At 37.3% G+C, this 22,008-nt stretch overlaps 1 non-coding gene across 1 annotated transcript; it reads right to left on the reverse strand.

The window, feature by feature from the left end:
* Positions 1-18,825: 18,825 nt before the first annotated feature.
* LOC121253777 lies at positions 18,826-18,933 on the reverse strand. Its single transcript, XR_005938496.1, has one exon. It is a non-coding gene; the product is annotated as a small nucleolar RNA R71 (small nucleolar RNA).
* Positions 18,934-22,008: the final 3,075 nt, after the last annotated feature.

A 22,008-nucleotide genomic window follows, 5' to 3' on the forward strand; every position in this document is an offset into this window, starting at 1 on the left:
GTCTGGCACCCATAACATCCTTTGATGGCTATACTATCTAGTCATAATCGATGAATATTCTCGATATGTTTGGCTATTTTATTTATCTCGTAAATCGGATGTTATCGACATCTTTCCCAAATTCATTAAGATGGTTGAAATGCAATTTAACACTACTGTCAAATGCATACAAAGTGATGGTGGTGGAGAGTTTGTCAATAAAAAAATTTCTTATCCAACCACTCCCGAGCAAAATGGTCTAGCTGAAAGGCGTCATTGCCATATAGTTGAGACAATTGTTTCTCTTTTGGATCACTCCTCCATCCCTAAAAGATTCTAGACAACAGCGTTTAACACTACAATGTTTCTCATTAATAGGTTGCCCAGCTCTGCACTAAATGAAAATATTCTTTATCAAATGGTGTTTAAATCAAATCGATATTTTGATTCCTTACGGGTCATTGGTTGCATGTGTTATCCACTTCTCACTCCTTTTGGCCGGAACAAACTTCAACTTAAGTCCACTCCTTGTGATTTTCTTGGATACACATCTCAATATAAGGGGTATAAGTGCATGGATTTAGTCATGGGCTGCATCTATATTTGTACACATGTGGTGTTCATTGAAGAAAATTTTCTTTTTGAAGAAAAAGGTTTGATCTCAGAAAAATATTTGATCTCGAAAAAACCAAACTGATTTACAAATCGACCCCTACCAAAAGTTGTGACACAAGAATGACAAAAAGAGATCACAATACCAATTGCAACTATAGGTCCAATTTTGCAGGCAGAAAATGTGCATATAAAGGAATCATTTCATGACTCTCGAACACTTGAAATATAGCCCATTTTTGAGTCTGCAACTGTAAGAAGACATCACATGATAACACAGAATCAAGATGGAACAAGAAGACCAAAGGTATATTTATTTATATGGCATCCTATACCAGTTTGTTTTACAACTAACCTTGCAACAACACACTTGGAACCCAAAATTTTTAAACAAGTTGGAAAAGATCCAAAATGACAAAAGGCCATGAAGTCTGAAATTGCTGCTCTTCATGAAAATAAAACCTGGAATCTTCTTCCTCCATCTCCAAATATGAATTTAGTCACAAGCAAATGGGTCATTAAAGTTAAAACAAAGGCTGATGGCTCAATAGAACGCTACAATGCAAGACTTGTAGCTCGTGGTTTCATACAACTTCAAGGTCTGGACAGTGATGAAACATTTAGTCAAGTTGTTAGACCTGCCACAATCAGATTAATTCTTCATCTGGCTTTATCTCAAGAGTGGCCTCTCAAGCAACTCGATGTTAGCAATGCTTTTCTACATGGTGAGTTACAAGAAACAATTTATTTAACTCAGCCACAAGGATTCATTGATCCTCAACATCCTGAGTGTGTTTGTAGACTGAACAAAGCCTTGTATGGGCTTAAACAAGCCCCTCAAGCCCCTCGTGCATGATACCTTAAGTTTAGCAATTATCTTATGCAATTGGGTTTTCAAAGATGTCCATATGACAACTCATTATTTTTTCGGCATGAAATGTCTGACGTACTCATACTTCTAATTTATGTGGATGACATAATCTTCATCAATTGCTGAACTGATTCAAAAACTGTCAATAGCTTTTCACACGAAGGATCTTGGCAGCCTCCATTATTTCCTTGGGGTATAATTTAATCGCACAAGTGAAGATATGTGTTTGCATCAATCTCACTATCTACTGTCACTGCTACAAAGGTTTGGTTTAGATGGTGCCAAACCAGTGTCAACACCCCTGGCTTCAGGACAATATCTTTTAGCTCAAGAAGGAAGCCCTCTTGACAACCCCACATGCTATCGACAAATGGTGGGAACTCTCCAATATCTCACCATCACCAGGCTAGATGTGGCTTTTCCTGTTAACTTTGTTTCTCAGTTTATGCAGGCACCACGAGGTCCATATTTACAAGCTGTAAAACGAATTTTCAAGTATCTAAAAGGCACAATAAATCTTGGTCTCCACTTCACAAAATCACCAATCTCTCCTTTACAAGGATATTGTGATGTAGACTGGGCAGGGTCAAAAGATGATAGACGTTCAACATCAGGTTTTTCCATTTACATGGGATTAAACTTGCTATCGTGGGGAGCAAAGAAACAAAGCACGGTTGCTCGATCGACTGTCAAAGCAAAACACCAAAGTCTCGCAACAACAATTGCTGAAATTCTTTGGTTCATGAATTTACTAAAGAATTTGGAATACAAGCTTTCGGCACCTACACTACACTTAGACAACATTAGTGCACATGTTCCAGGTCAAGAACAAGTAGCAGACGTCTTCACAAAGCCATTATGTAGTCCACAATTTAGTTCCAATAGAAACAAGCTCTGCATCAGACCAATATCAAATTGAGCTTGAGGGGGAATGACAGAGATACAATCCCATAATTCACGCCTTATATTTCTCCATAAACGGCTGGATCATTTTTGCTTTATTCTCTCCCTTATTCTCTTAATTTTTATATACGTTAATTTTTGTTAGCTTCTGTACGTTGCTTAGTTGATTTTCATTCTCTCATTAATTGCATATTGTAATATGTAAAGTTATTTAAATGACAATACACAAGCCTAGCATATTGCGGGCATTACAGAATTTACAAGGCTCTGACACCATTTGTAACGCCCTAGTGGAAGGCCTAAATCACATGGGCTATACTCTAAAAGGACTAGTTAATGATACAATTGGAGCCTCATTGGAACCTTAAAAAGAGTATGAACTTCTCCTTCCCAACAACTTGGAATCCCATACATTACTTATCATTATCCTTATCATATGGGGTGTCACAAAATGTCATAGCAATAGCCAAGAAAGCTATTAAAACTCTGGAGGATCACTCTTTGGCATGTAATAAATGAGTAAAGAAGTATGATATCTGATGGGGAGCCCCAATACCAAGAACGGGGAAGATAAACTTTGATGCATCGGTTGGAGCAGACTACTCATGGGCCATTACCGTGTGTAGAGATCACAGAGGGATTATTTAGAAGTTTTAGGCAGAAAAAGTAACCTAATCACCCTATGAAGTTGAGTTTTATGCAGCAATAGTGGCTTGTAAACTAGCTGATATCATGGAAACAAAATCAATAATCAATCGAAGGTGAAGTATTGGAGTTGCTTAATGCTACTAAACAAAAATAGGAAGAGGAGAATGAGTCTTTAAAGGAGGGCATGAGACTCATCAGATCCTGTATCAGAAAGAATAATGAGTGGCGAATTGCATGGATACAAAGATTAGCAAATGAACAAGCTCAAGAGTTGGAGAATGGGTTGAGAAAGAGAGAAGGATTGGATGTATGAGTGATATGGATATACCTGATTGTTTTGTAAAATGGGACGAACTATATGATTCCCCATAAATTGTATACCCAACTTTTGTTTTTAATTCTAGTTATATGTTATTCAGCAAAATTATATATATATATATATATGTATAATATAAGAGTGAAGCTTTGGTCAGTGGTATGGTTTGTATCTGAGTGTATGTGTTATCACTGGAATGGTGAAAAGATTTTCTTGTGTTACCAACCCAAGGTCTGTTGGTTTTCAATAGGAAAATGTTTAATTTTTACTAAGTTCTGGAAACTAAATGTTAAGGCTGATATTGATGAGGAAGTCTATCAAAATTTATATTCCCTTTAATTGGGATTTTATTAAAAGAAGATACTAGTTGGTAATTATAGATATTGAGTCATGTTGGAGTGGATTATATTGAACTTATTCTCGTTGTCACTTTGATGTTATAAAGGTGTAGAGCTAATTATGTTAGATAAGGTTGACTTTGGGTTTGTACACTGGCTAGTGTGTCACTTTTGGGTTAATCGAAAGTACTATAAAAAGATAGAATTGGATTTATGGGTCTTATTATGTTTGGAGTCCGTGCATTTTAGACTTTTAAATATATTGAATTTGGGCCACAAGTGAGTGACATGGAATTTTTGGTATGGTTCTTATTTTTAAAAGGCATTGGCTTAATTATTTTTTTTTTATGGAAACAGACTTCATTTTATTCAATAATTTAAAGTTACAATTGTGACTTATCAATACAGAAAAATCCAGACTATAAGCCAACTAATGCATTTGCTCTAAGGCATCCCCGCACACATTATGACGGACATTGTCTTAACTTCTCAATAACTCTCTCTTAAAAGAGAAAGCGCTCTGTAAAACAAAGCTAGAAACTCTCTTCCATCCTCCCAAGGAGGAGTACGGGACACTGCTGCTACGGATACTAAGTCCAATAGCCTATTACATCTTTATTAATAACTAAACAACACAAAAACTACAAGAAACTAAAACAACAAAAGCACAAGCACTGGCATGAACCTAGACGGCACGCCCACTGCAAGCATCGGCTTCACGAGCCCAGACAACATGAGCACCCAGCTCTCGCATGGACCACACAGTCCGGCCGTACGACCTCCGGCCATGACATCGCCTGCCATGCTCGACCGGCTCTTGCCCCAGATTACGTCCAATCTAACAGCTCAAAACACCTCACTCAAATTAAAATGAAGAAAAAAGCAAAAACGCTAAAAACACTAAAAAAACGGATTGACAAAGCCCTAAACACACGGGCTAAAGAAACACATGCCCATCCCAAACAAAAAAAACCCAGCCTATTTGCAAATAGTGAAATAGTGGAATGACAGTAGGGATCATCTCTTTCAGCCGCCCCCCCCCCCCCCCACCCTTTTCCTTGTTTTCCTTTTTATTTTCCTCTGTTTTCCTACCTCCTTCACCTATGCACCAGGAAGCAATGGCCTCTGCTACTGCCGCCCACCACGAGCAGCGGAACCCCCCATCGCTCACTGCTTCTCCCCCCATCTACCACCACTGTCCTTCTCGCATGAGCTTCGCCTAGCTTCCCATCACCGACCCTCTTGCCCGTTCCCCACCATTGGCTACCTCTGGGTTCCGAAAATCCCCTCCTCGCACAAGCGCTGGCCACCTACAGCTTTCAGCCCATGACTCAGCATGATCTTCACCCGTGCACCTCCCGTGGCTCGTCACCGGCTCGAGTTCCGCAACCACAAGGGAGAAGCCTGAAATCAAAGATTAGAAGGAGAAAACAGAGAGGAAAAAATTGTTTGGACTAAGCAACATGTTCCTTCCTTATTAGACCTGAAAACCGCGACACACAACCTGAAAACAAACTGAGATTAATGGCAGGAAAGGGGGTGAGGGGGGAGGAGCCAAAGCTCCACCCTCCTCAAGCTAGATAATGGCATTGGCTTAATTATATAACTTATGGATTGTTCCACTCTTTTAGGTTTCGATTAATTTTGCTTGACTCTGTTGTAAGACAAGTTTCATTATACTTGCAAACTAGGTAAGCAATACTCCTATTGGAGGAACATATATTCTCCTAATCGAACTGGTCCTGACCCACCTTATAGAGTCCCACGAGCCCAATACCCCAAGCCCAACAAAATGGGAAATAAGGGGCCGTATCATGTAAGCACGTGAAGATATTGTCAATATATTCAAGCCCTGATATCAGCACATCTGAGATCATCGTCAAGGGATACGCATCTGAGATACTCACCTATGGTGATGTTTCCTTCCATAGTCATCGCCTATTCAAGGCCTAATTTCAGCACATTCGAGATCATCAGTGCAGATCATGCTTTTATATGATTCTTACTGGTTGAATAAGAGTCTATATAACTGGCATTGACTAATGATTCAAGGTAACTTTTACAACTCCATTGATTTCATATTTCTCCATCATAAACACTAACTTAGGCATTGGAAGTGTTTCCAACCCATCGAGTCCTTACGCTTCTTTTGGTGTAGGTTGATTGAGTTCATTGGATGTGGTACGAAATACATCATCAAGAATTGGAGTCATCTGTGGGATTTACTGGAAGTAAATCAACATGCTTTTCGAATGCCTACTAGAACGTGTTCTAATGCAACTCGCAATCAAGAAGCTACCTCAATGAACATGGATGCGAGATTTGCAGAGATGGAGGAGCGGATGAAGAAGATGACATTGTAAATGGAGAATCTCCAATATGAAAATGAAATCTTGAAGCAAAGAAATGTTGAATCTAGGGAAGGTTTGCACAAAGCCAAAACAAGTGAACCAAAGCGGAGTCACAAAGTGTTGGTGGAGTGGTGCCGACGACAAGGAGAAGAAGAGGACACACTAGGAGTTACATAGCCTCATGGATAAGTACGAGAAAATGGTCAGGAAGATAGGAGCATCTTCCTCTGTCAACTAGTTGCTTAGTAGCACGGATCTCCCTAACAATGTTGAGGTGATAGCAATGCTGCTTCCACCAAAATCCAAAGTTCTTCAAATGGAATTGTACGACGGATCTAAGGATCTGGTCGAGCATCTAGAGACGTTTAAGGCCCACATGATCCGTGGCTTTCCTGGAGAGATTGCATGTCGAGCTTTTCCCTTGACACTCAAGGGACCCGCCAAGCACCATCGATAGTTACGAGGAGCTGGGTAGATAGCTCTTGATCCAATTCATGGCCAGTGGGAGAAGGCGACCGGCTGCCTACCTCCTCACTGTAAAACAAGGAGTGCATGATCACAGACAACTAAGATGAAAAGATTACGCTGGTAGCACTTTTGGGTAGCATTTGGCCTAGGAACCCTTTCATGGTAGAATTGGCGAGGAAGACCCACCACGTTACGGGAACTCATGGACCTGGTTGATGACTTTGTTAATGTCAAATATACCCTTTGGGCCCTGACTGCCCCGAGAAAGTTTAATTTGGAGCAGGTAGAGAATAAATCCAAGGGAACCACTAGCGGGAGAGGTTGAGAAAAGGAGTAAAAAATAAAGGACAATACGATAGGAGGAATGATAGTGGAGCACCCTCCAGGAAAATACACTTGAGCAAGAACATGCAGGCGAGGACCGAGGAACAGTATTGGGGTAACAAAAATCAAGGTTGAAAGACTCACAAATATTGTAGATATAGTAACACAGAGGGACAACGGACAAAGGATTGTCATCACCTTAAGTGGCGGATAGAAGAAATGTAGGAAGATGGAACCCTTGGGTGACTGATTTCCTAGGCAGGGGAGTAAAGGAGACATGAATGGGGATAGGGGCCCCACAGAAGCAAGAGTCCAAATCAAAGCAAGTTTACCTCAACTACTCAAAGCAAACTTTCCTACTAGATCAGAAGCTAAACACCAAATCAGATCTGTTCATACGTTAAAATCTACTGGATTTGAAGCTTAGTATTTCCTTAAGCTTATGCATAGCTCTAATATCTGAGCCCTAGATGCTTATCTAAAACCTCAAATATCTTGAAACCAGTTCTCCAAATTTCACAAACTCTAAAACCTCAAATATCATCAAAATCATTTGTAAAGTTTGCAAAATCTCTAAACCTCAGATGTCCACAAACTCAATTCAGAAAGTTTGCAGAATCTCAAACCTTAAATATACACATAATAATCTCTTAGTCCTCAAATTTCTACACCTCAAATCTGAAGTTACTTCCTAAACCACAGATATCCAAAACCTCATATGTTATAGTCTGTAGAACCTCAAACCTGGCTCTGATACCAATAGTAGCACCCCGATCTCGAAGGTCAGGAGAGTTAGTTCTGGTAGCCTAAAATCATCTCCATAACACAATTATATATACTCCAAAGACTCCATAAAATATAAATATACTTGTTTCAACAAAAGATTTATATTCCTCCACATGGACACCAAATAAAGACCTCAACATAACAAACTAAAAATCTCCAGAAAGCCTAAAAATATCCACGTCTCAAAATACTCAATTCGCATAAAATAATAAATTTACTGAATAGGACTCTCTAATAATTACTTGTACCATTTGGCACTCATTCCTCTACTATCATCTAATCTTCCTCAAGTTTCCTATTCTTGATTTCCAACTGAACCATCAAAATTATCTGAAAAATATTGTGGAGATAAGGGGTGAGTTATCAACACCTCAGTAAATAGAGAACATATACTAGTATGTAAACATGAGCACTTATAGATTTCAAAATGCAGAACAAAACATTTTTATTTTTAGAATGCAGAATCAAAATATGCTATAAGAAATATCAGAGCGAAAGTTCAGAAATATTTTTATTCAAAATTCTTTTAGTATAACATAATTGAAAAATCATATCATAATAGAATTTCATGTTTAACCCCTGTGGTAGGGTTGTACAAACTCCGGTGGCCAACCGAGCAGAAATAAAATGTGAAATCTTCCTCTAATCCATTCTTGGAACCTCGAGCGTGTACATAGGAAAGATCAAACAGAAAATCACTTTGGCTTCCAAAGTGGGTGCATCGGAAATAGAAAAGTTGGTACAAACCCGAACAGATGTAACAGTTTTACACCTGTGGTAAGGTCAGAATAGAACAGAAACAAAATGTCATGCTAGAGGTTTTTAGAGGTCACATCATATCATATCAGAGTATAGAACATATTCAGAATACAATAGAATCAGATCATAGTCAGATAATTATACACAAATTTTCATATTCGCTCCTTTTTGAACAGTTCAGAAGCATAATGCTAAAAATAGCTCATATCTACACTAGTCAGAAAGAAAATATTTTCTCTTTTATAAAGATTTCATAAGTAATGCAGAACAAATAATTGAGGTTGTTTCAAATTTCTTTTCATAACAAAACATACATATTTTTCATAAAATTAACCTTAGTCCAATCATTTTATGCAAAGTCTAGTAAAGGAATCCCGCTTACCTAGACGTCTTAACTTTTTTGAATTTTTTCACAATAGTGCCAAACGAATATTAATCATCATCACTTATAAAATAGACACATAACTTACTTAATCTCTAATTAAATACATATTTTGATATTTAAGCCAAAAATACTAAAGTAACCCATCTTTCCAAAAGTTCTAAGATTCTAGTAACCCTAAAATATCATCGCTCTCTAATTAATTGATATTCACTTAATTTCTTCGACTACAACAATAACCTCTGAATTATTTGCTACTGAAATCTAACTATAAAAAAATTTAATTCCATCTAATATAATTTAAATCCTTAACTATTTATTGTTAATCAAACTTTTTGGGCTAATATAAAGTGAGACAAAACCCATACAAAATAACATAATAATTTTCTGTAATCAAACTGAGGTCCATTGAAAAATCATGCCCCACCTAAATCACTTGTTCAACACACATTTGTCTCAGCTTGTGACTAAAAGGGCATAACTATAATTTAATCTAAAAAACTTTAACGTAAAAGCCTTAGGGGAAAGTTAAACAAACACTTTCAACGTCGTTGTCGGTAGATGGCAGCAGAGGACTTATCGAGAGAAGCAATGAGCGGCGTAAGCGGCATGGCGCAGTGGCAAACCATTGTGGAAGGGAGAGAGAAAGTGTAGAGAGAGAGACATGAGAGGGAGAAATAGAGAGAGAGAATATGATTTGAGGAAGAGAGAGAGAGAGCTCATCGTGAGACAGCGAGGAGGCGTGAGATGGATCTGGAGTAACGTGTGGTGGCTTTAGTTGTGTAACGGGGTTGAAAAATGAAGGACGAGGGGAGGGGTTTTCTTGCTATGTTCTGGGTGCTTGAAATAGAGGATGATGGAGGCTTGCGTGGTGGGGTTCCTAGAATCCTACACCTGGTTTAGGGTGAACTATAGTGGTGTGGGTTGGAGATTTGAAACAGTGGGCTTGGAGGCTTCCGTCATGTAGGAGAGAACTCGACAGAGTTGGGTGGTGATCATACGCGGTTGTGCTCTATCATGGCTCTTGGTATGGACGTCACGATGCAACTATGGATGAGATGGCTTCCACTGGTGATAGAGAAACAACCTGGGTGTGGGTTGCACGGTGGATTGCTAGATGGGTGGCTGGCAGAAGGGAGAAGCTTGGATTTGGGGAGGAAGCTATGGCTAGGCAGTGAAGCTCTTGAGAGTAGAATAGAAAAGGTCTGGAATGTGGCAACCCTTGTCCTAGGTTGAAGATGATTTACATGCAAGGGTTTGCCATGAGTGGGTTTGTGCATTTAAGTGTGTGTATATATATAGATCATTGGAAAACCCTAGGGATGAGGGAAGGAGAAATGTGTATGTGCATGGGCGTAGAGTCGTCTGTGGTTGGGAGTTTCTAAAGAAATAACTGCACGTTAGTCTCCCGATTTAGAGCAAACGAGTGTGAGCCTTGGGGATGATCAGGTAGGGTTCATTTCAAATATTTGGACCTGATGAGTGTATGAGAGTGTACTCTAAATACCCTATTATTGGACTTGTTAAAATATGAATAAAAATTATAGAAATTAATGTGTATTCTTAAATTGAGTTTCTATTTATTTTGGAATACTCATAAATAGATTTTTATGTTTAAATTCAAAGTCTATAAAAAAGCAAGTCAAAACCCAGTCAAATTCAAAAGACTTTCAAGTGGGCAAGATGTTGGAACAATCTAAGAACTTTCAATAAGTGTAGGACTTTTCAAATAAGGATAATGATGGAGTTTGATAGTAATTCGGATAAAGAGAAAAAGTCGGAGTCCAAAACTTTATAGGAGATAGCCTGGACATATTTTATTATTTTAATCCTAACTTTCTACTCACATATCAGATTGATGTGATTTCTGATGCATTGGAAAGCTATCTTAAAGGGCTGCAAATTTGTCTCTAGATTTCTAAATTTGAACTCCTGAAGCACATACGTAGCTGCCAAGATGAGTCCTAGAATTTAGGCCATTTTTTTATAAGAGAATCATGAAGACATTAAGATTTCTTTCTTACCCTATATAAGCACATTATTAGCACGAAATTAGATAGTTTTTGAAGAGGAGACAACTCAGTACTGAAGAAAGAAGAGACGAAATTAATTTCCATGGCCGTCGTTTAATATGAACCCGTAGGAATAGAATCTCTTGAACCCACAATCAATTTAAAAACTCACCCAAGAAAGCCAAAATCAAGTCAATGGATGGAGAATCTAGACCAATTGAGAACTCATTTCAAGAATCTAGATTATAGTAAAATCTAGACCAGTTGAAGATCCTGCTCAAGAACCCCAGATTATAAGGAGGAACGTCACAAAAGTTGTGATTTACTTTTGATAAGTTCAAAAGTTCAATAAAAAACAAGAGGAGTAAACTCAACTCACAATGAAAATTCAATATTGTCTAAAACTTCAAATAAGACTACAAAGAGTATTTAAATCAAACCTAATTAAAATTCTAACCAAAATAAAGCCCCTTTTACCCAAAATGCCCTTAGATGAACAGTGTCGCGGCTACAATACATCTTGAAACTCTAGTTCCTAAAAAGAACTTTTCAAATAAACCCTTGGCCAAAATATAAGGATTTTCCAAAAACCCTACTTCATAAGAAATAAGACATGTGGGCCAATCATCTTCAAGCCCATTTATTCTAAACTAATAAAATAAATCTTGTAACCAAATTGGAAGCCTCCAATAACAATAAGCCCTATCTCTAAGTCATGTCTTCCATAACTTGAATCAAGTGGATCAAAACTGGTTCTCCTTCTTTCAAGCCCATCTTGAGTGTTTAGCTCTTGCTAGCTTCATCCCAAGTGAATTGCACCAATCTTTGCATTTCTTCCTTGATCTTCTTGGCCCTTGATATTGTAATTGGCCCATCTGAAACTTGCAATGGAACTTTAAGAGTAGGCCCACCTTGGTTCCCATCATTCCCCTTCTCCTCACAAGGATTCGACCTCGAATCTTCACCTACATCAAAAGAAAAAAGATAAGAAACATTGAAAGTAACAGAAACATTATACTCACCTGGAAGATCTACTTCACATGCATTGTCATTAATTTTCTCAAGAATTTGGAAAGGTCCATCTCCTCGAGGATGCAACTTAGTCCTTCTATGTGCTGTGAATCTTTCTTTGCCTATGTGAACCTAAACCCAATCTCCTGGTTCAAAGATGACACGCCTTCGCTTTTTATCGACTTGGGAAGCAACACTTTCATTATTTTTGGCAATTTGAAGCCGTACCCTCTCATGAAGTGACTTCACCAACTTCGCATTCTTTTGTCCATCCAAGCTACTCCTGCCATCAATAGGTAAATGCATCAAATCTAAAGGAGTAAGTGGATTAAAACCATAAACAATTTCAAAAGAAGAATATGAAGTAGGAGTATGCATGGTCCTATTATATGCAAACTCTGTAAATGGCAAACAATCCTCCCAAGTTTTTAAATTCTTATGAACAACAGTGCATAAAAGTTGAGTTAAAGCCCTATTAACTACTTCAGTCTGCAGATAACAAGTAGTGAAAAATAAGAGCTTAGTACCCAATTTCCCCCACAACACCTTTCAAAAGTAGTTAAGGAATTTAGCATTCTTATCAGAAATAATACTCCTAGGTACACTTTGGAGTCACACTATCTCTCTGAAAATCAAGTCAGCTATGTTTGTGGCATCATCTGTTTTATGGCATGGAATAAAATGTGCCATCTTACTAAATCTATCCACAATTACAAAAATAGAATCTCTACCCCTTTTTATCCTAGGTAGGCCCAAAATAAAGTCCATAGATATATCTACCCTTGGTTCACTAGGAACGGGTAAGGGTGTATAGAACCCATGTGGCAAAACCTTATATTTGGCCTTTCTACATGTAATGCACCTTCTACAAATGCGATTAACATCTCTCTTCATTTTAGGCCAAAAGAAATGTTCATGCAAAATGTCTAAAGTTTTCTTGATACCAAAGTGTCCCATTAATCCCCCACCATGTGCATCACACACCAATAACTCACGTATAGAACAACTTGGCACACAAAGTTTGCTTTTTTTAAACAAATAACCATCATGCTTGTAAAACTTACTAAATGCTACCTTATCACATGCCATGTACACATCAGAAAAGTCAGCGTCATCGGCATACATGTCTTTCACATATTCAAACCCAAGCATTTTAACACTCATAAAAGTAAGAAGTACATACCTCCGGGATAGAGCATCAGCAACAATATTCTCTTTACCTTGCTTGTAATGGATGACATAGGAAAATGTCTCAATGTATTCCATCCATCCAGCATACCTTTTATTCAACTTACCTTGACTCTTGAGATGCTTCAATAATTCATGATCGGTGTGGATCACGAATTCCCTAGGCCACAAGTAGTGTTGACAAGTCTTTAATGCACGAACAAGAGCATAAAGCTCTTTGTCATAAGTAGGGTACTTCAGGGATGCCCCACTTAGTTTTTCACTGAAGAAGGCTATGGGCCGCCCATCCTGCATCAAAACGGCTCCAATCCCTATTCCTGTGGTATCACATTCAATCTCAAAAGTTTTGTTAAAATCAGGTAATACTAACACAAGTGCAGAGCACTACCTTTCTCTAATAGTGGCAAAAGCATTTTCTTGATTAGCCCCTAATGAAACCCAACATTCTTTTTAATTACCTTAGTGAGGGGTGCAGCAATGGTGCTAAAAGCTTTAACAAAACGCCGATAAAAACTAGCAAAGCCATGAAAGCTTATTACCTCAGTAATGCTTTTTGGTGTTGGCCACTCCTTTATGGCCTTGACTTTCTCTTCATCCACCTCAATACCTTTTGTACTAAGAACATAACAAAAAAAAAAAATCTTTTTCCACGCAAAAGGCACATTTGTTGAAATTAGCATACAATTTTTTTCGTCTTAACACATCAAACACATATCTCAAATGCTCAATATGTTCATTTAAGTCCTTGCTGTATACTAGGATATCACCAAAGTACACAACTACAAACTTGCCTATGAACGCACGTAGGACATGGTTCATTAATCTCATGAAAGTACTGGGCGCATTTGTAAGTCCAACTAGCATAACTAACCATTAATAAAGCCCATACTTAGTCTCAAAAACAGTATACCATTCATCACTCTCTTTCATTCTAATTTGATGGTACCCACTTTTAAGATCAATTTTACTGAAAATACATGAGCCATGCCATTCATCAAGTATATCATCTAATCTAGGAATGGGATGGCGATACTTTGCCGTGATATTGTTGACCGCCCTCCAATCAATGCACATCCTCCACGTCTCATCCTTCTTTGCTACTAGTAGCACTGGTACTACACATGGGCTCATGCTCTCCCTCACGTACCCTTAGTCCTCAACTTGCCTTTGAAACTCCTTTGTCTCCTCTGGATTACTCCTATAGGCTGGTCGGTTTGGAATAGCAGCTCTGGGTACAAAATTAATCTAGTGCTCAAAGCCTCTAATGGGTGGCAACTCATTTGGCATCTCCTCCGAGAATACATCATTAAACTCCTGCAACAAAGAAATAGCCAAACTAGGAAGAGACTGGTTAGTTTCATCAAGAGTAAGATAAGACTCCTTATAGACAAGAAAAATCATAGGGCGATTTGCGAAGAAAGTCCTCTTAACCTCAATCTCTCTTGCAGAGAAACCCACTTTTGTCTTTTCTTTACTCTCTGCAGACTCTTTTTTTTCCTCTCGTGACTCTACTCTTTTTTCTTTATTCTCAGCCACCTCTCTACTTTCTTTTTCACTCTTTCTTTTTTGCTCATTCATTTTCACTCTCACTCTTTCTTTTTTTCTCAATCACTTTTTCACTCTTTTTTTTTTATCACTCTCATTTTCACTCTTTCTTTTCTGATCACTCTCATTTTTACTCTTTCTTTTCTGAGCAACCTCACTTTTCAGTTTCAGTTGGTCCTCATAGACCTGGCTTGGAGTTAAAGGAGTAAGCTTGATTGTTTTGCCCTCCTTTTCAAAGCTACACATGTTCTTGAATCCATTATGTGCCACCCTCCTATCATACTGTGATGGCCTCCCCAACAAAATATGGCCAGCATGCATAGGCACAATATCACAAAGTACCTCATCTTGATACTTTCCAACAGAAAAAGTAACTAACACTTGTCTGTCCACCCTAACCTCCCCACAATCATTCAACCACTGCAATTTGTATGGTCTAGAGTGTTTTAAGGTTGGTAAATTCAATTTCTCAACCAAAGTAGTGTTAGGCACATTAGTACAACTCCCCCATCAATGATCATACTACATACCTTATTGTTGACGTGGCATCTAGTATGGAAAATATTTTTTCTCTGTTGCTCTGCATCATCCACCTTAATGTGTGTATTGAGAGCACGCCTAGAAACAAGAGACTCACCTGTCATGGGGTATACCACTCCATCATCATCACTAGCATCAACCAACTCGAGCACCTCATCACTATCATCCTCACTCTCAGTCATCACCTCCTCATTGTCAAGCATAATCATTATCCTCTTGTTTGGACATTGAGAAGTGATGTGCCCTGAACCCAAACACTTAAAACATTTAATATCTCTATTCTGTGAAGGGTGGGATTCTACCTTGGGTTTGTTGCTAGTTCCCTCATCTTTTCTCTTAGGTGGTTCGATCTTTCTCTTTGCTTCAGCTAGAGCATTCCTATCCCACTTTGATTTCCAAGAAGCGCTAGAAACTGAAGTGTACCTTACTATCCATTTTCTCTTTAACTGCCTCTGCACCTTCATAGCCATGTGCTCCATGTCCTCTATCTCCATATGGTATTTTCAGTTCTACCTTAGAAATATGGTATTTTCATTTTGATGCTCCCAAGCTCTTTATCTACACCATCACAACCCCTTAGGTTCCCCTCAAGTCCTCTTTCACGCCTCCTTTATGTCTACCCAACCTAACTTCAGATGTTAAGTCTTCATCATCCTCACCATCTCCTTCATTCTCATACTCATTTTCAACCCTATGCTCACGTCGCCTCCTATCTCTCCCACGTTGTAGATTTCTAATCGCTACTTCTTGATGATCTATTATATCCCTCACTTCACCCAACACAAAGTTCAACTGCTCAAACTGTTGTTGCATGGCTTGCAACACAAAGGATGAGTTATCTGCTCTCCCCCTTGGTGATGAGCTACTCCGGTGAGACAATGTAAGGTACTGCACAAAAGAATGTTAGTGGTAAAAAAGAAAACCTCACACACTCTCTTACGTGTTTACACTCAAATAATGACACTCCACTCGTATTTCACTCTTAATTGACTTTTTATCCGATAATAGTCTCACACTCTCTTGCCTTTTACCTCAAGAGTTTTTCCACTCAAGTTTTTTAAGAACTAATTGAACTCAATCAAGACAATGCAACCTTATTTTATCCCAACTAGTAATTAGGTCCAAGAAACAAAAACAGGAGAAACATAAAAGGAATAAAAAATGATACTTGAATCAAGGAAATTATACGAATGAAATAGTAACTATAAGACAAGATACCAACTAGAACGATGTATGCAACCCTTTTGATGATAAGGCTCAAGAAAAAATTTCGATTTTTTTTCTTGTCTTGTCTTTTCACCAATTGATTTGATCACAATCAAGAATAAGCAATTGAGAAAACCTTAACAATAACTCAAAAACTCTAGAATAAGTGTGATATACGGCATCCCCTAGAACAAGAGATTTTAGCCAGCACAAACCCTAGAACAATGAAATTTGGCAGCCCTAAGAATAGTGAAGAAATTCGACAGCCATATCTTTTTTTTTTTTTTTGTAATCCTAGAACAATGAAGCCTTAGAATTAAATATGCAAGAAATAAAAGATAGAACCAGACCTGATTAGAAACCTGTCTAATACCTAATGATATGAACCCGCAGGAATAGAATGCCTTGAACCCACAATCAATTTGAAAACTCATCCAAGAAAGTCAAAATCAAGTCAATAGATGGAGAATCTAGACCCGTTGAGAACTAGTTTCAAAAACCTAGATTATATTAAAATCTAGACCCGCTGAAGATCCTGTCTCAAAAACCCTGATTACAAGGAGGAACGCCATAAAGGTTGTGATTTACCTTTGATAAATTCAAAAGTTCAATCAAGAACAAGAGGAGTAAACTCATCTCACAATGAAAATTCAATATTGTCTAAAACTTCAAATGAGACTACAAAGAGTATTTAAACGAAACCTAATCAAAATTCTAACCAAAATAAAGCCCCTTTTACCTAAAATGCCCCTAGATAAACAGTGTCGTGGCTATAGTAACCTCTCTTGAAACCCTAGTTACTAAAAAGTAACTTTCTAAATAAGCCCTTGGCCAACATATAAGGCCTCCCCGAAAATCCTAGTTCATTAGAAATAAGACATGTGGGCCAAGCATTTTCAAGCTCACTTATTCTAAACTAATAAAATAAATCTTTTAACCAAATTGGAAGCCTCCAATAACAATAGGCCATATCTCTAAGTCATGTCTTCCACAGCTTGATCAAGTGGATCAAAATTGGTTCTCCTTCCTTTAAGTCCATCTTAAGTGTTGAGCTCTTGCTAGCTTCATCCCAAGTGGATTGCACCAATCCTTGCATTGCTTCCTTGATCTTCTTGGCCATTGATCTTGTAATTGACCAATCTGGAACTTGCAATGGAACTTTAAGAGTAGGCCTACCTTGGTTCCCATCATTCTCGTTTGCTTTATTTTTCTCTTGAGATTTTTGTTGTCCATTATATTTATGGGTAACTAAATTCTAAAGTAGGGCTGAGGATAAACTTGCATAGTAGATGGTATTTTTAATTTATATATTTGATTTTTAATTACTAAAACTTTTTTATTTTATCATTCTCAATTCATTTTTAATGTTTTCTTCTCTGAATAATTATAGAATTTATTCTGTTTATGGATTCAGTCATGCTTTTTCTATTGAATGAATTAGCTCTTTAATTATGTTTGGATCAATTATTTATCTCTATTGATTTAATCCTTTGCTGCAATATCGCTCCCTGAGTATATTGTCGTCGCTAGATTTTCTCAATAGTGATAATAATTTACGTATTTTAAAAGTGGTGAATGATTTTTCAATGGGTTACATTTTGATTAATTTTGGTTTATAAATCTATACCTTCCGATTGAGAATTTTGGGAATTGAGTTCCCAATTGAGTTATTCAATGAATTAAGAATAATTAAAATATTGAATTTGTGCAAGGGATTCCCGACGCTTTACTGTTAGTCAAATTTGAGTACTTTTTTCGTTAGTCAGTTTGTTTCACTTCAATTTACATTTAAAATTAATCTTTATTATCCATTAATCAATTAATATTTTTCTTTAGTTTCTTTGTTCTTTTTACTATTCTTTTAATTTATCTCTCTGTGAAATCGACACCCCAAAGATGTGCTACAACTACTGCGTTATTCTTTGGGTGTAATCAAATTTTGGCGCCATTGCTGGGAAGACGGTAGAATAATTGTTAGATAGTTTTTATTTTTAACAGTTTGTAAAGGCGGTAACTGCATTCCTTCTTTTAGTTTGCTGCATTATTTTTTTCTTCTTTCTTTTTATAGTATTTTTATTTTTTTTAGTGTTTTGTTACCTTGCATGCACAGATATAGGCCTTGGGTAGATTTGCTTGTAGGTTTGTGCTAGAGTTATAATCAAACTTTTTAAATCCTTTATTTGACAATCCATCTAGTTCTGAAGAAATGAGTGAACACAAAGATCAACCCACTAGAACTCTTCAGGATTACCTCCTCCCTACATGCACAGCCACACCATCATGCATCATGTTTCCAGCTAATACTCGCCAACTGAATTTTAAAACAGGGATGATACAGTTACTCCCTACTTTTCATGACTTGAAAAATGAAAATCCATATATGCATATTAGAGAGTTTGAGAAAGCAGTTGCGACTTTTCATAGTCAAAATGCGACTAATGACGTTGTGAGATTTAAATTCTTTCATTTCTCTTTGAAGGACAGAGCTAAGAAATGTCTATACTCACTGAGACCACGATCTATTGGGTTATGGAATAAGATGATCCAGGTCTTCTTTAATAAATACTTTCCCCAACATAAGGCCAACGCTTTAAAAAGACAAATCTCCACCTTTACACAAAAGGACAGTGATACTTTATATCAGTCTTGGAAGAGATTTAAGGAGTTGTTGAGTATGTGTCCTCACCATGGGTATGAGAATTGACGCTTAGTGAGTTATTTTTATGAGCAACTTACACCTAGAGATCGCCAATTTGTGGAGATGATATATAATGGTGAGTTCTTACAGAAAGATCTTGATGAGACCATAGAATACCTCAATGAGCTTACTGAAAAAACTCACACTTAGATTGAACCTAGTGCTACTGAGAGCACAAATAGGTTATGACCTGCTGGAAATCTAAATAGTGGTGGAATTTACCATCTCAGGGAAGAGGATAACCTAAAAGCTAAGGTTGAAATGCTCACTAGGGAGCTAGATGTGTTAAAGACTAAGGATTTAAAGCCAACACACGTAGCTAACCATGCAGAGTCTTTTGGACAATATTTTGTGTGTGGCAGGATAGATTACCTCGCCCAAGAGTGTCCCACATTTGCTGAGATGAGAGGGATGTATGAGGAACAATGTAATGCTTTAGGTATGTACAAGAAACCTTTTACACCTTACTTTGATACCTATAATCCGGGGTGGCGCAATCACCCCAATTTTAGCTGGAAGTCTGAAAACTAGCCGCCTGCACAACCCCTAGATCATATCTTGCACAATATCATGCACCTTCGTCTTCTAGGAGTCCTTTAGAAGACACTTTGCATGCTTTTATTGAGGCACTTGGTAAAACTAATCAAAAGTTTAAATTTTTTATTACACAGGTTGTTGAAGAAAACAAGAAGATAAAGAGCCAAGTATCCAAATTGATGAGCTCCTTGAGTGTGAATGAGTGATGTAAGTTTCCTTCTCAAGCTCAGTCTACACACCATGGTCAACATATGGCGCAAGAGAACTATGAATCCTAACAATGAAATCCTAGAGAATCTAAGGCAAGTAAAAATCAATCTTCTCTTTTGTATGTGATTAAACAAGTTCATTCTTATGCAAAAGTTCTCAAGTATTTGTATACAGTTAAGAGAAAGCACCATGTGAAGAAGATTGCATTCCTGAAAGAGCAAGTTAGTACTCTAATTGAGCAGCGGATTCCTCCCAAGTACAAGGATCTTGGTTGTCCAACCATTGCATGCAACATTTGAAATCATGAGTTTTGGTAAGCTTTGCTAGATTTAGGAGTTAGCATGAATCTAATGACATATTCTATCTATGTGTAGCTTGGTTTGGGTAAAATTAAGCCCACTTCTGTTATGCTTCAATTGACTGATTGTTTAAACCAAGAGGGATAGTTAAGGATGTTTTGATCTAAATTGACAAGTTTTACTACCCTGTTGATTTTTTAATTTTGGACACTCAGTCAGTTGTTGAGTCTAACTCTAAGATTCCTCTAATATTAGGTAGACATTTACTTGCTATTGCGAATGTACTTATAAACTGTAGGAATTGGTTGATGAAACTATCTTTTGGAAACATGACCATGGAGGTCAACATATTCCACATCAGTTGGCAGATGATGAGAGTCAACAAGCATACATGATTGACGCACTCATAGACAAGTGAGTGCACACAACTCATGATTTTGATCCTCTTGAATATTTCCTTGTTAATTCTGAGTTTGATACTATTAGTGATTCATCTGATATTGTTGATATTTGTGCTATTTTTTATGAAACTCAAGATTATGGAACATAGGCTTGGCAACTGAAATTTGAGGAGTTGTATAAGAAAAGTGAAAAATAAATTCTCTCAAGCGTGGAGAGTCCCAAATTGGAATTGAAACCGCCGCTCTCAGGTTTAAAGTATGCATTTCTTAGCTTAGGAGACACTTCTCCTGTTAGTATTTCTTCGAAATTGAATGTGGGTAACCTTAAGAAATTTCAGTTGAGTGAGTTAGAAGAGTTGAAAATGATGCTTTTAAGAAATCTAAAATCTATAAGGCTAAAATGAAAGCACTTTATGATAAAAATATTGGTAGGAAGACGTTTAAGCCTAATGACCTATTATACTTATATGATTCTAGATTCTATAAGCACCCAGGAAAACTTTAGTCTAGGTAAACTGGCCCTTTTGTAGTAAATAATATTTTTGTAGATGAAGCAATAAAAATAGAGGACCCTAGAGATGGTCAGATCTTTAAAGTAAATGATCAATGCCTTAAAGTATTAATTGATAAGCAAGTTCTGGAAGTGGAAGACATTCCACTTGTGGATCCGGTCTATAAACCTCGACCATACCATGCAGGTATGCTTTTCTTTATTTGTTTTATTTAATTTTTGTTTTCTCTTATTTTCTTTCTTTTCCTTTTTGTTTTGTTTGTTTTTGTTTCCAAGTTAGTTTCATTTTGTCATTTCAGGTTACCATTGTTTGTGCTTAGCGCGCTACCCACGTCACTCATCAGGTGTATTATACCTTTTTTAGTTACTCCTCATTTAAATTTGATTCTTAAACATTGAGAACAATGTTTCATTTAAGTTGGGGGTAGTGGTACAAATTTAGTATTTAAAATACTTGTTGGAACTCTGTGGCATATTTTCATTTGTCAAATTTTTTTAATTTGCATCACACGTGCATCCTTTTCATGTGTACTCATTCTTATTCATCGTCATCTTAGTGAATTCAACAAACCCATCTTAATCATTATGCTAAGGTGCTTATAGGATTTCTAATGCACTCATCCAAGTTTTTTTATGGTAAGATGGTGGTTTGACACAGGTATTTAGAGAACTCTTTTACTTAACTCTTTATTTATGAGTTTTGGAAAAGATTAAGAGCCAACAAATGCTGAAAATTGTGATAAGCGTTCATTGATTTTTTTAAATTGGGCACTTCTTTTGACAATATCATTGTATGGTTTGTGGTATGATGGTGAATATACTTAAGATATTGTGGCGCCTCCGACCCCCATGTAAGGAGACACAGGAATCGAGACGCCAGGATGGTGACAACACGGTCACACATCCCAACGATAGTGTTAAGTATGTGCATATGCAACAGTGTACAATAAACAACACAGTGAATAATATATATAAGTCTACTAAGTACCAGAATTTTAAATACAAATATTCAAAACAAATCATCTTTAAGAAGTTATACAGTCATCCAAAATAAAAATATATACAAGTCTCAAACCAGAATACGAGTGATCCTAATCACTCCTCGGGCGGAGC

This window comes from Juglans microcarpa x Juglans regia, chromosome 2S, assembly GCF_004785595.1.
Source record: "Juglans microcarpa x Juglans regia isolate MS1-56 chromosome 2S, Jm3101_v1.0, whole genome shotgun sequence".
Taxonomy (NCBI): Eukaryota; Viridiplantae; Streptophyta; class Magnoliopsida; order Fagales; family Juglandaceae; genus Juglans; species Juglans microcarpa x Juglans regia.